The sequence below is a fragment of the Mustela putorius genome, unplaced genomic scaffold (genome assembly GCF_011764305.1).
Source record: "Mustela putorius furo isolate JIRA1106 unplaced genomic scaffold, ASM1176430v1.1 tig00000421_pilon_pilon_pilon, whole genome shotgun sequence".
NCBI classification, from domain to species: Eukaryota; Metazoa; Chordata; class Mammalia; order Carnivora; family Mustelidae; genus Mustela; species Mustela putorius.
Genome location: NW_025421375.1, coordinates 8,375,094 through 8,389,979, shown reverse-complemented (window position 1 = coordinate 8,389,979; position 14,886 = coordinate 8,375,094). Strand labels below are relative to the sequence as shown.

Below are 14,886 nucleotides of genomic sequence, written 5' to 3'. Positions count from 1 at the left end.
TTTCATGTTAATGATACTCAGGAATGAAGGAGTTGAGGGAAAAAAAGAGAAATGATTCTACATCAAAATTTCCGGGGGACTGTCAAAAGATTCTTAATTTGTAAGAACTTGAGAATCCTCTTTTCTTATCGTTAATAAAGACAATTTGTCTCAAGTGTTTACCAGCAACCATAACTTAGAATGTTCTACTGAAATCGGCTCATTTCATAATAGTAGTTAAACAATGATTTGAGAAAAGCATTTCTTTTTCTATATTCTTCATCTATTTCCATTCACAAGTCTTCCTTAAAAAATTGTATCTACACAATTTTAACACTCGGGCTCATACAAAGATGGCCTGCGACTTAAGATAAACATTTTTGTTTTTATAAGCAGCCCTTGAAAGTGCTCTTGTAATTGAACTCCCAAATTCTGAATCTCAAATGGAGAGCAGAGGATTTACCAAAAATGTGATGAAGAATCATGTTTTCATGTCCCTTCATTTTGGCAGGAACTCCTGTTTCAATTGAAAACATTCCCTTACCATTACAGAAACCCAGAGGGTAATCATGAATTAAGACCTGGAAAATAAAACTGAGAGGAAAGACTGGAACAACATGTGGTTGTCATTTTCCAGGCCACAGAGGGGGTGAAGTGGTTTTCCAGGGCTAGCTAAGCGAAGGCTAGCCCATGGACCACATTCATGTGGAGATCAGACAGTAAAAATACGCAAAGTTGGTGGTTCGCCTTTTTCTTTCATGGGGAAGCAGGTGTTGACTTGCCCTGCAGTTAGGGCTGCTTAGTTGAGGATCTTGATGTCATTTTAAATTCGAGGTGAAGTTATTCTATTTATATTGGTGGCCTTTCACAACTTCTCTGAACTGATAGAGTATCTTACTCAATCTGGCTTCCCTTCCATAAAGATAAAACTTAGTAGGTTGTGGGACTTCCCCAAGACCAGAGTTAGAAATTCGACTGGATATCACTATCTCTGAATTAGTCTTACAAATTATTCTCTCTATGTCTAAGAAGATGGAGGGGGGGTGGGAGTGGAGGAAGGAAGGAAGGAAAGAAGGAAAAGTGGTGTTTTTGTTTCAAAAATGTATTTACAATACCAGGTTGTAAAAGCAGTATTAACCTATAGAAATCACTACATCATTCTTCTAGTCTCTTTTATAGCTTGTGGCCTCCTGTCATGTTTAATCTTAGATCCTGCTCTATCTACACTCAAGCAAACAAAACACAGACCTAAGATATTTTAATATTTATATGAGGATGACAACTCATCATCCCCCCATGCCAAGGCAGATATCACTAGCTGATGACAGGACTCTTCACACACACACACACACACACACACACACACACACACACACCAGATGAAGCCTCAGACTCCTCCTCGCTCTGGAACACTAACAACAATTGATTTGGGATAAAACCTCTTTGTCATCTCCAATTTAGAGCACAGTCCTCAATTTAGAAGCACAGCTTCTTCACGGAATAACATTGCCTCTGCTACTTATGTGGTCCTTGGTACATTTAATCCTTCTGAAATTCACTTTCCTCACCCATAAGGATATGATACCATGATACCATGGTATCATACCATTATCCCACATTGAGTCTATAATAAGATAATGTATATAAAAACACTATGAACAACTGTTATTACCTTTACATTGTACAGTGGTTTGTTTTACTCATTTTAATTGTTCCCCTCATAATTAGCTTTCTCCCCCAGAAAATTCTGACCTTAGTAGTGCCTCACCTAGCACAGTGCCTGCGCATGGTTGGTTCTCCATAAGCATTAGCTGCTCTCCCCGAGCCCCACTGCCTGTTCCTGACTCACTCCTAGTCATTCATCAACTATGAGTGTTCACAGTGTTTTCACACCATCGTCTGCCCCAGTTCAATAAATTGCAAAGCATACTGTCCCAGAGGACTTAAAAACAATATCTTGACTGGTTACACTAGTCTGCAGCATTCTTTCCCAAAGAGGGAAAACTTGGGATAGAAGTATGTCGGTGGCAGGGCCATCCAGGCCTTCCCCTCCCTAAGAGGACGATCACAGTGCTGTTGTTCTGGTAGCAATGGTGACAAACACATTTCCTATGTGCCAGTCATCGATCATTAATCTTTATAGCAATCACGTGATAATATTATCATCTTCACTTTAGATATTAGGAAATTGTCACGGAGAGGTTTAACAACTTTCCAAGGTCATGTAACTGTTAAGTTGATGTATTAGTGTTCTCCAGAGAAACAGAACCAGTAGGAAAGAGAGATGTAGATAGAGATGAGATTTATTATAGGATCAGCTTACGCAATTATGGAAACTAACAAGTCCCATGATCTTCCATCTGCAAGCCAGAGAACCAGGAAAGCTGGTGATGTCATTCAGTTTGAGTCAAAAAGCCTGTGAATGGGAGTGGGGAAGGGTGGAGGGATGCCAATGGGGTACCGAATCAGACTTGGAATAAAGAATTATTTCTGAGGGATCCAGGACTATTTGCAAGACCATGAGTGTGGCAACTGTGCCTGGGAGGTCATCATTTCTGTTCGTTGAGCAGCTTACCACAAGACTTCAGGACCAATAAATAGGTCACTTACATGAGTAACTAATATGGAGCTGATTGCTAGTATTGTTTTAGATGTCGCCGCAAACTACTGTCATATTTCTAAGCAACTCTTAGTTTAATTCTTTTTGTGACTTAGGGTAAGACTGTCAGTCAGTTTTCTGGATTGATAAGATTATTCTTGTGGCACCTGGGTGCTTGAGTATCCAACTCTTGATTTTCCCTCAGGTGGTGATCTCAGGGTCGTGAGATTGAGACCTGTGTGGGACTCTCTGCTGGGTATAGAGTCTGCTTGAGGTTCTCTCTCTCCGTCTGCCTCTGCTACTCCAAAAGGTTGTGTGTGCCGTCTCTCAATAGACAACATCTTTTAAAAAAATATTACATCTTTTAAAATGCATCTATTATCATCTGACACTGTGAGGATTGTATCCACCAGAACTTCAGCAATATCCAAACAGCACTATTGTGTATATTTTCCCATAGACACAGAAAGAGAAAGTCCAACCAGCAGGATAAACCCTCTTGGAAGCTGATGCACCTCCAGGAGCCAAGCTTTATGCAGCCCTGCCTGCTCTCCTGCCCTGGGGCAGATGGGGACAATTCAAGGTTGTGCTTTACTGAGATCACAGACATCATGAAGATGAACTCAGTCACATTTGGGTGTAGTTGTCCAATCACCAAAGTCAAATATGTTAAATGTCTAATACCAAAGATCTTCACCACAGTATGTTTTGGGAAGAAGAGCTAACAGTTTGCTTGTCAGAATATTTCAGATGCTCAAAGGAATTTTTGAACACATTTGCTCTCTGAGAGAGAAGGAACCTTAGTTCAGGAAGAGTAGAGATGAGACTCTGCGGACCCTCTTCTCTCAATATGGCATCCTATCTCCATTTCTCCAATAAATTTAATCACTTATTCTCCACAGCACTCTTACTCTGGGTCTTTAAATGTGCACAGCCTCCCAAATGTGGAGAAAACCTTCCCTTGATAGTAATATCCACGATTTTCCTGGAATAGGATTCTTTACCATCTCCAAGGAGCATTAGGGGATTACCTGCCAATATTCTTAATACGAGCTATTTCAAGTAATGTTGTACACCATTTCATGAGTAGCTTCTCCTCTCCTGGCATCGAGCCAGGTTGGGGGTAGGGTGGGGAGCCAGTGCAAAGATTCCTGGGTTCAGAAAGCTCCAAGTGTGCAGAAGAGGCAGACCCAAAAATCACTCTAGATTATGGTAAGCATAAAGCCTGAAATGAGAAAGAAGACCCAAAGAGGGGGAACGAGATAGGACAGAGTCAGAGGCCATCAGTGGGCCACAGAGGGCTTAAAGAGCAGGAAGTGGTTAACAATGTCAAGGGAAGGAGAAAGCCCAGGAAGATAGGGTCTGAAAGGCCAAGTTGGCTGTGAATGGAAGGGGGGAGATAAGGCAACAGCTGGAGCAAAAGCACAGTCAAGGGAGAGGAGTCTATTAGCTGTGTCTTTATGTGCCTTGAGGGTGATAGATGCAATTTCTTTAATATGACAGCTGCCCCGGAAAATGTGATGGTGATGGATGGCTATCTGAACAGCTCCAGATGTAATTAAATTAAGTTGGAGGGGAAAACACATCCTCTGAAACGCAGGCTGAGATTTTAGATTAGTGTAAAGACTAGCCAGTATTCTGTTTAGTAAATACACACCTTCTAGAATTCTGAAGCACATTTTTAAAATTCAGCATCTAAAAAGCAATTTTGGGGGGGCGCCTGGGTGGCTCAGTGGGTTAAGCCGCTGCTTTCGGCTCAGGTCATGATCTCAGGGTCCTGGGATTGAGCCCCGCATCGGGCTCTCTGCTCAGCAGGGAGCCTGCTTCCTCCTCTCTCTCTGCCTGCCTCTCTGCCTGCTTGTCATCTCTCTCTGTCAAATAAATAAATAAAATCTTTAAAAAAAATTTAAAAAAATAAATAAAAATAAATAAAAAGCAATTTTTTGTGTAAAGGCAGTTTTCGATCCCTTGAGTTGGCCTGAGTTGAAATCTTAGGTTTACGTCATGCTGGCCATGTTAATCCTGGGTAAGTCACCTAAATTATCTGTATTTCAGTTTCCCCATCTGTAAAATGGAGATATTAATATTATACCTATCATACCCTTGCCAGAGAACCAAGTGAGTTAATTCACATTATGTGTTCAGAATAGAGACTAGCAATTCAACTGTCAACATATGTAATTATCCTCATGATTATTACGCTCACTAATATCATGATTTGGTCTTGTTTTGGTCATAGGTCTCATAAACAGAAGGCAGTTTATTTTCTTTATTTTACATATGAAGCAAAAATTACCGCATGTGAGTAAATGATTTGCTTTGAGCCTTACTCAGCCAGAATTAGACCAAAGCTCCCAAACCTTCACTCATACACACTTAGTCTTTGTTTAATATGAAGAGATCTTTACACCAAGGGCATCGCAACTGAAATAATTTTATACATAAGATCTGAGATAGTAAACAGGAGTGTGTGTTTGCACACACATAGGCTCAAGTTATCTATATCTCACACCTGCACTGGGATCACGAGGTCCACAATAGTTAGATAAAATCTAATTATATTATAGCAAAAAATAATAACAATAAAAGAAACTAAAAAAGAAGACATACCGAAATGTAGTGAAACATCCAAACTGATGTATTTCATGGTCAGCCCTATACTCTATGGGCCTTGAGAGAACTTGGATAAGAGTATGAACAAAACCGCAAAACAACACCAAGGTTTTATGCAAGAAACACACCAGTGAAGCCACTGTCCTGATTTTCCATTTATAAAGGAGTCACGGGGCGCCTGGGTGGCTCAGTGGGTTAAAGCCTCTGCCTTTGGCTCGGGTCATGGTCCCAGGGTCCTGGGATTGGACCCCACATAGGGCTCTCTGCTTGGTGAGGAGCCTGTTTCCTCCTCTCTCTCTCTCTGCCTGCCTCTCTGCCTACTTGTGATCTCTCTCTGTCAAATAAATAAATAAAATCTTCAAAAAAAAAAGTCAGAACATGCTTATCTGTCATTGAAAGGCCTACCCTCAGCCTCTTGTGTGGCACAAAGTTGGCCTGTGATGGACGTCAGTTTGTTGAATGAATGAAAAGTTAAGTTGAAGAGTGGAAAATAATCTAAGTGTCCCTTTGAAAGTAGGCAGGAATATTATTCGGAAAGCAAGTGGAAACATTCAGCAGATTCAGAATCTGTAGCAAATGAGGAGGTAATTCTAAACAAGAAAGAAAAACAAAAATCAGTTTTATTAAGTATTGGAAGACACCAAATAATCACAATTTGGGGAGTAGATTTTTCTTTCATGCTATATGTAAACTAAAAACAGAAACAACTTTAGCTTCCCAAGGCCAGCTGGAAAGCAAAAGGAAGGGAGCATGGGGGTAGGAGCAGAGGGAGAGGCAGTCTCCCTGCCGAGTGGGGAGCCCAATGTGAGATTCGATCCCAGGACCCTGGAATCAAGACCTGAGCCAAAGGCAGAAGCTTGACCCACTGAGCCACCCAGGTGCTCTAAAACATAAAGTCTTTAAAGCAATCCTAGAGAAAAGATGCATAACATACAGGGAACAATAAGAATTGCTGATAGCATCTCACCAAAACAATGTCAACCAGAAGGCTGGAAGGATATTTTTAAAGTACCAAAAGAAAACAAATAGCAAAATCAATCTTTTAAACAAGGATTCTATACATAGTAAAAATATCTTTTAAAAATAAGGTGAGGAGAGACTGGGTGGTGCAGTTGGTTAAGCATCCAACTCTTGGTTTCAGCTCAGGTCATGATCTCAGGGTCACAGGATCGAGCCCCATGTCAGGCTCCACACTCAGCAGGGAAGTCAGCTTGAGCTTCTCTTTCCCTCTCCCTCTCCCTCTGCTTCTCCTCCTGCACATGTGCTCTCTTTCTCTAAAATAAATAAATAAATCTTTAAAAAATAAAGTGAAATAAAGACAAAAACAATTCACTGCTGTAAGTCTTATATTACAGGAAATATTTTTTAATGTTCTTAAGATAAAGAGAAATGATATCAGATAACAATAAGAATCTCTGTGAGGGAATAAAGAATTGCAGAAATGATAAATATATAGTAAATGCAAAGACCTTTCCTCATTTAGAATTTATTTAGAAGAGAATTGACTCTCTAACACATACACACACATAGAACTTATTGCAGAATTTATCACATATGTAGGAGTAAAATGTATGAAAGAACAGAAATAACAGAAATAATGGGAGGGGGAAAATGGAAGAATTCTGTTTTAAGTTTCTTATAATGCATGTGATATATGTGGTATAATAATGACTCCAAAGTGTATTATAATAAGTTAAGGATGCACATGATAATTCTTAAGCAACTACTACAATATAAAGAAAAATAGAGCCAAAAAGCCAATACAGGAGATGAAATGAAATCCCCCCAAATACTTGGTAATTCCAAAAATGCCAGGCAAGGAGAGAAAAAAGGTTAAGCTGGGCAATTAGAGAAGACAAAAGATGGCAGATATTATTAACTCAACTATAGCAATAATTGCACTAAGTATAAACTAAATAATTAAAAGACAGAGATTGTCAGACCCAGTAAAAAAGTAAGACCCAACTATATGCTGTTTACAAAAGACATACTTTATTCATTTTTTTCAGTGAATATTATTTAAATACAGACATTATTCTGAGATGTTTGGTCTTCACAATGTGTGGTTTGCATATTGAGCATCTGGTTTTGTGGAAAGAAGTATTCTTCCACTACAATTTGTAGACTTATATGTCAGCACTGACCGTTTATGGCAATGGCTCTATCATTCCATATACAAAAGACACACTTTAAATATAAAGAAAAAGATAAGCTAAAACGAAAAGGACAGAAGAGGATACATACCATGCAGACACCTGTAAGAAAGCTCATGTAATTCTATTATTACCAAAGTAGACTTCATACTTAACAAAATATTAGCAAATGAATCCACTAATAAGGATGATACATCACAGGTTGGTGTGGGGTTCATCCCAGTAATACAAGGTGAGTTTGTCACATTAACAAATATAATTTCAATCTATTGGTGTTGTTTTGATATCTTTTGCCATACAAACACATTTTCTATAATTCTGTCTTGGCTGAACAGCCTTTCCTAACACCAAGGTAGTCCAAATAATCATCTAAATATTTTTTACACTTTCTTTACACATAATTTTTAATCCATTAGGAATTTGCTTTTATATGTGGTATGTGATAGCATTCCAACTTTATTTTCTTCCAGATAGATTAACCAGGTGCGCCAGCCATTTGTTAAATATGTAATCTTTTTCCCATGGAATTGAAAATTTGACATTGTCAAACATTTAGTTCCTCTATATGTTGAAACCCAAATCTGGGATCTTGATTGCTTTCCATTATTCCATTAGTTTGTTCCTCTCCTAATACAATGTCTGGTGATGTATTTTATTGCCTGGTAGTGCAAATCCTTCTCACTGTTCCTCTTTTTAATTACTTTCTTGGCTATTCTCATTTATTTCTCTGTATGGACTTAGGAGTATTTTATTCAATAAAAAACTCTGCTTATGTTTCTAATTGGAATTACCTTTCATTTATGGATCAATTTGGGAAAATTTAAATTTGGGGTCTAGTAAGGATTCTACCTAAGAACATGGTCTATTTCTCCATTTGTATCATTTTAAAATATCCTACAAGAAGGTTTTATAACTTCCTTCTTAAAGAATCTGTATCTTTCTTCTTATTTCTAGGTATCTTTGGTTCTGTTACTCTTGTGAATGGGTTTATAATTCTGTCTTTTTTTAACCAATTATTGCTTTTATAAGGAAAGGATTTAGAAAATCAATTTAAAATTAAGGCTCATATCTGGCTTTTTGGAAATGTGGGATGAGATCACCCAGCCCTATGAAGGCAAGCCTGAGCTCACAAGATCATCAGGATGAATCAGGACCAGTTCCAAACTTTGTTGTAAATCTGTCTCCTCGTGACTCCTTTACCTAGTTACTCTCTGATTTGGGTTCCTCTTTAGAGGTTGTTTTTGTGTGTGTGTCCGCTACCAGGGACACACACACACACACGTACGTGTTCCATCTTCCACAGGCTTCTACCAAATTTGACAGGCAATACCCAGGGTTCTACCTTTATTTTTTTTTTTCAAGATTTTATTATTATTTATTTGACAGGCAGAGATCATAAGTAAGCAGAGAGAGAGAGAAGTGGAAGCAGGTTCCCCGCTGAGCAGAGAGCCCAATTCGATTCCAGGATCCTGGGATCATGACCTGAGCCGAAGGCAGAGGCTTTAACCCACTGAGCCACCCAGGCGCCCCAGGGTTCTACCTTTAAAATGCTGGAACAAGTCATCTGCTGGGCTTGCAGACTCTGGTCTCATTCTTCCCTGAAGCTTGACAGAGATCTTATTTGATCCTCACATGGGAAGTAGCCTAGGGTCTATCATATGACTTTTATTTGAGAAACAAAGTTGCTGAGGTTCAGAGAGGCATTATTACTTGCCCACAATCACACAGAAGTAAAATCTAGACTTGAACACTGGTCTTCTGACTGAACATTCCTTCCTTCTGGAAACTCCTCCTTTCTGTTTCTGAGCATAGTTAAAATAAAAATGGCCATTTTAAAATACCTTGAGGTTACAGACCAGTTCTTTTTGTCTTTAAATTTATTCTGTCTCCCAAACATCTAATAAGGGCCCACTAGGCACAAGGTCATGCACAATATTTTTGATAGACAATAATTCTGTGGAAAGTATACAGAAACAACAGAATGAAAATATAAAACCAATGCATAAATGAGGAAGTAGGAACATTAATATCACTTACAGCTGATGGCTTTTTTAGAAACAGCTTTTACAGAGAACTCATATTTGAGATATGGAATAAATCATGAGGTTATAAAATATTAGAACCAGATCATAAAGATCTTTATGATCTTTTCATCTAATTCCCTTCAAATGACAGAATAGTCAACATTGAGAAGGCAACAGGAAGTAAAGCAAGCTGTAGTATAAGTCCCTTTTCTTTGTCAGAAACCAATTATGCAAAGAAGGAATCTTTCCATCATTTTTCTGTTGGGACCAGCATTACCTACCACTGTTCAGCTATATAAATGCATAATCTGAGCTACCTTCATCTATTTAAACAGCCAGTAAAATTCAATAGCTTTTAGATAAGTTCATGTTTGTGTTTAGATTGTTTAACTTTATCCCTTTTTTACTTTCCTTAGTCAAAAGTGATTACAGAAGACATTGCAGGTTTTGCTTCTTGACTCTCTATTTATCATACAGTCTTAAATTGTTAAAGCCCAATTCATTTTTAAAATCGCTTACCTTAGAACACCAAAAAGCAAAAGCCTTTAAAAGTGATTTAAATGCTAATGATTATAATTTTATTTAATGAGATCGATATAAAAGTTATCTTTTTGAAACTATTTCTATCTGCAACCCAAATAATGCTTTCATCATTGCAAAATTAAACCTTATCTCAAAAATTATCATATTAAGTTAGTTTGCTGTGGGTGACTCCTCTAGTTCATAAAGTGAATTGATCTAAGAAAAGCAATTTTCAGTAATCATAGACAATGGCATGGAGCAAGAATTTACAGAAATGAAAACTGTGTGTGAATTTAAATGTGTGTGAACTATAAATAACAGGGATAATAGTTTTGAAATATACTAATATGATTTTCTCCTTTGCATTTCTTTGTCTGTGACCTTCCTTCTAGCCTGCCAGAGGCATCCTTTTGCCTCCGGAGATTTGGGTTGGTTTAGTAAGACTGCCAAGGGATAGAAGGAGTCTCAGCCTTTATCCATCAAAGTGGCCTTCCCAGGTCCTAGTGAGGCAATGGTTTTGAGAATCATGCTTTGTCAGGAGGAAAAAGCATTTCTAAATTCCCCAAAGACTCCTTTCATCATAGCAAAACTTGGAGAGGTATGGATTGAGTTTTACAATAAGCCACGGGGTGGGGGAGGGGAGGAACTTAGTATATGACAGTAAGTGAAGACACACCTGCCTAGGGAATTAGTGGGGGAGATTTCTAGGGTGGGAGGAATTAGAGATTCTTTAAAAAGCAAGCTATATGAAAATATCTGTAGCCAAAGTCCACTTCTCTCTTCCCTCACCCACCTGGAAACCAAACCACCAAGCAGGACAGGGACTTGGGAAGGGCAAGAAATGTCTGAGTCGCAAAATTTAAGGAAGCGCTTCTTTTCAGGCAGGCAATGCTGAGGGCGAACCTGCTTAAATTCTGCACCCTAAGTGCTTGCTAGCCTCCTCCAGTCCCAGCCCTGCTACAAAGATGGTTGTAGAAACATCCTGAGTGACTTGGAAGAATGAGAGCCATAAGCATAGTTTCCTACGTTCTCAGGCAGATGCTGGCAGACCTGTGGGCTCTGAAAGTAGCTTCCCCTTCCGTACAGTGCCATGTCCAGCACGATGTGGGAAAGACAGAGAGATGCCTGCAGAGACAGCCTGAAATAACGCGGCTGTTGCTCACAGCTTGCTCCCGAAATTCACACGTGACTCCTATGAAAATTGATAAGAGGAAATCTCAATTAGGATGGAGTTGGGAGGCTTGCAGGGGGGTTCTCATGCCCTACCACTTGCAAACTCAAAGGAAGAGACAAATCTTCCAGGGGGGTATAGCTTTACTATCCCAGTGGGAGGAAGAAGGGCTGTCCTCTGCCCTGGCAACGGCCCAGCCAATGAGAGAGCGTCACAACTCAGCCAACGAAAAGCCACTACAGTTCGAACTCTCAGTTTACCCCAATGGGCTTTTTGTTTATAGCAGCCTTCCCAAGGTCCCGCTTCCCTCTATTAAAAGAGCCTTCCCTTTCTTTGGGGCATTTGTTTATGGTTTTCCTACAGCTCGTTCTTTAACTGTTGCAATTCTCTGCCACCACCCCCCCCCCCGCAAAACTCACTTTTGTGGGTAAAATTACTGGCAGTTTTATTTTCTAAGGTTAACATTACTCGGTAATCGGAAGTGGGATCCGGAGAAGACCCCCGCCAACTGTGAGGCTGGTGAGCAAACAGGTGTGGGTACCCGCACAGCCCTCTGGGCTCACTGCTTCCTCTCCCACCCTGGCGTCTGAGGGTAAGTCTTTCTCCTGGATTTTGGGCTGCTCGCCTTTCAGGCCTTGGGACGTATTTTAAGGGCTCGGGTTTTCTTTCTCTGAGGATCCTCATTTGGCCTTTAGTTTGCCTCCTTTTCGGAACCGGACCATTTCTGTCGCAGCTACTGGCCTTTGGTCCAGCTTGTTTGGGACAAGATTGATCCTATGGGAACTGGGTTAGTCTTTGGTCTGATTCTTTCTGGAACCAGCCTGTTCCTGCTGCAATTCCCCCATTTGGGAGCTTTTCTCTTTGCTTAGAGAAAAACCTCTAAAATGGGATTCCAGTTATCAAAATACTTTGAGGGTGCCCCCCCCGCCACTCCCCCAACTGGAACTCTGGCCAGTTTTATGTTTAAAAACTATGGCTCCTTAGTGTGCGTATGTATAACCAAGTGGACTGATTTAACCAGTAATTTAGAAATTCAGTGGCCATTAAGGGACATGTTGATTTTCCCAAACTTGTTTTACTCAAGATTAAATTAGAAAGCTATGACTCCAAAACAACTCAAAACCTGAATGGGATGCCTATTTCAAATGGTACCTTGAGGCTTCCAGCTGTTTTGAGGGTTCTAAGTTTGCTTCTGCAAAATACTGTTTCTAAATTCACTGAGGCAAACGATCGAAAGGAGTCAAGTGGTTTCTGATGACTTATTACCCTCTCCCGTTTTCTTTATCTGCAGACAGGTGGCAGCAACCTTGTGCTCAGGGTCCTCCCCCCCACCCCCAGGACATTTTCCTGTATTTGCAAAACTTCGCATTTCCTGTTCCTCCACTTGCTCCTCTCCTGAACCTATGAAACCTGCCTCTTTGAAATTAAGTGGCTGAGGATCTAAACAAAACTCAATTTCTTATGTTACCTGGCCCAAGACTGAATTGTGATCCGTAGTTATTGAGTTTCCTAAAATGACTGATAATGCCCATAAGTGTGCTGAAGAATTTAATCTAGTTATTTAAACTTACCAACCTGGTTTCTCAGATTTTTATCAATTAGTCCACATGATTGTTGGTGAGGAGCAGACCAAACATTGGATGAAACTAGCCAGAGGGGAACATTCTGGAGGAAATTTAGAGAAACAAACTACTAACACTTTCTCTCTCTACTCTCTTTTGTAAGTAATCTCTATTCCAGTGTGGGGTTGAAACTCATGACCCTGAGATCAGGAGTCTTTGCATGCTCTACTGACTGAGCCAGCCAGATCAGATGCCTCCAAACCCCTAACTTTTTTAAAAAGATTTTTTATTTTGGGGGGCACCTGGGTGACTCAGTTGGTTGAGCGACTGCCTTGGGCTCAGGTTGTGATCCTGGAGTCCCAGGATTGAGTCCCACATTGGGCTCCCAGTTCTGCAGGGAGTCTGCTTCTCCCTCTGACCTTCTCCTTTCTCATGCTCTCTCTCTCACTCACTCTCTCTCAAATAAATAAAATCTTTTTAAAATTTTAAAAAAGTGAAGGATTTTTTATTTTTTAAAATAAATTAATTTTATTAAGAGTCAACGCTTTACAGACCGAGTCACCCAGGTGCCTCAGCAAACCCTAACTTTTGACAAGATGCTGTAGCACTGGCTGTAATTGCACAGCAGAGCAATTACAGTAGCTGTCCCCATGCCTGGTGATTGGAACCAAATTCACACAAAAGCCTCATGAATTGGGGTTCATGACTGTCAACTCTAAATTGTCTTAAGAATCTTCTGATCTTTAGATGTTGAGTCCATCCAGGTAGCATTTAAGTGTTTATTAACAGGTTGAACAGGGATGTTCCTCTTTTAGCTAGGACCAGGTTGGAATGGGAAACTACCACTCAAGATTTAGTTAATTTGACAAACCATCTCCCTTGAGTCACCTAAGAGAGGGACTCCCTTGAGTCACCTAAAAGAGAGACTGCTAGGACACCTGGGGGGCTCAGTCTGTTAAGCTTTGACTTGATTCTGGCTCAGGTCGTGATCTCGGAATTGTCACATTGAGCCCCACATCCAGCTCAGTGCTGGGCTTGGAGCCTGTTTAAGATCCTGGCTTTCCCTCTTTCCCTCTGCTCCAACACCCACCCCCACCGCAACAAAAAAAAACCCCAAAACCCAAAAACCCACCACCACCACTATAACAACACAAAACAGAAAATTGAAATTCTCAATTTTCAACTCCAGGAAATGGCCCTTAAACAGAGCCAAAATCTCTTTGTTTCTGCTGTTATTGAAAAGACCAGGGCATGCGGGGGAGGGGGGGGAAGATTGTTACAAGTTTAAGTTCTCCAGGCACCTTCAGCCCTCTAGTAAGTGTTTACAGTGTCCTCCTAATTCCCAGTAATGAGGCTCCAGGGAACTACAGGTGCTCTTTACAATCCCTGCTCTTAATCTGCTCAGAGAATCCACTCTTCAGATTCAGAGTCAATCTCTGTCCATATTGACAGCAGAGCTACACTCCATTGCCCCATTGCTGTGTAGCAGCCCCTGCTCCTAGTACCAGAACAGTTCAGGTTGGGGGAGGGGAGCGCTAGTTAACCCCTCCCCCCACCTCCCCACTAGCTCCCCACCATGGATTCCTGCCTCTGAACCTGCTCCCTTTGTCTAGGCCCTTTGAGAGAGGCACTCCTGTCTCCTTAGTTCCTCTGACACTATTTATTTATTGGGCTGAGGTTTCTTAAAGTATCATGCCTGAATTTCTTTTTCCCAAAAGGAGGAAATAATTCAAGATTTTGACAGTAGTAATCAAAATAGCCAGCCAGGGGAATAAAAAGACACGTTGACATCTTTTATTAATTTTTATTGGATCAGCTACCATCGTCTTTATGGGCAGAATCCTCAACTGATGTTGGCAGATTCCAAAGGAACACTTCTCATCAAGACTGACATAGATCCCTCAAAACCTCTTTCCATAATTAACACCCTATTAGTAAAAAAAAAAAAAAAAGTCCTTCAAAACATCAAGCTCCTAATAGAAGATTCCAAGTGTTAGGGCCTCATTATCTCCTGCATTATTCCCTGTGTTATCCCAGTGTACCTATGAGAAAACTCAGTGGCTGAACATGGAGGTTTGCCCAGGACCTCTGAGCAAAAAATAACACTGTTATTTCCTTGCACCCTTTTGTTTGCAACCCCCCATACCCTGCAGACATCCATTGCATTGAAAGTAAATGTTTCACTGTAATTGACCTATGCCTTGCCATTTTTAGTATTCCAGTTAATCAGGATAGTCAATATGTCTTTGCTTTCACTTGGGAG

At 40.3% G+C, this 14,886-nt stretch overlaps 1 protein-coding gene across 2 annotated transcripts in view; it reads left to right on the top strand.

Moving 5' to 3' along the window:
• The first annotated feature begins 11,463 nt into the window (after positions 1 to 11,463).
• HACD4 (3-hydroxyacyl-CoA dehydratase 4) overlaps positions 11,464 to 14,886 on the top strand; it is a 50,522-nt gene continuing 47,099 nt past the window's right edge. Inside the window, exon 1 of one of the 2 annotated variants that reach the window (XM_045079669.1) lies at positions 11,464 to 11,653. The gene's annotated coding sequence lies outside the window, so the exon portion shown is untranslated. The remainder of the gene's footprint in view (positions 11,654 to 14,886) is intronic. The other variant, XM_004761821.3, reaches the window with a different exon arrangement.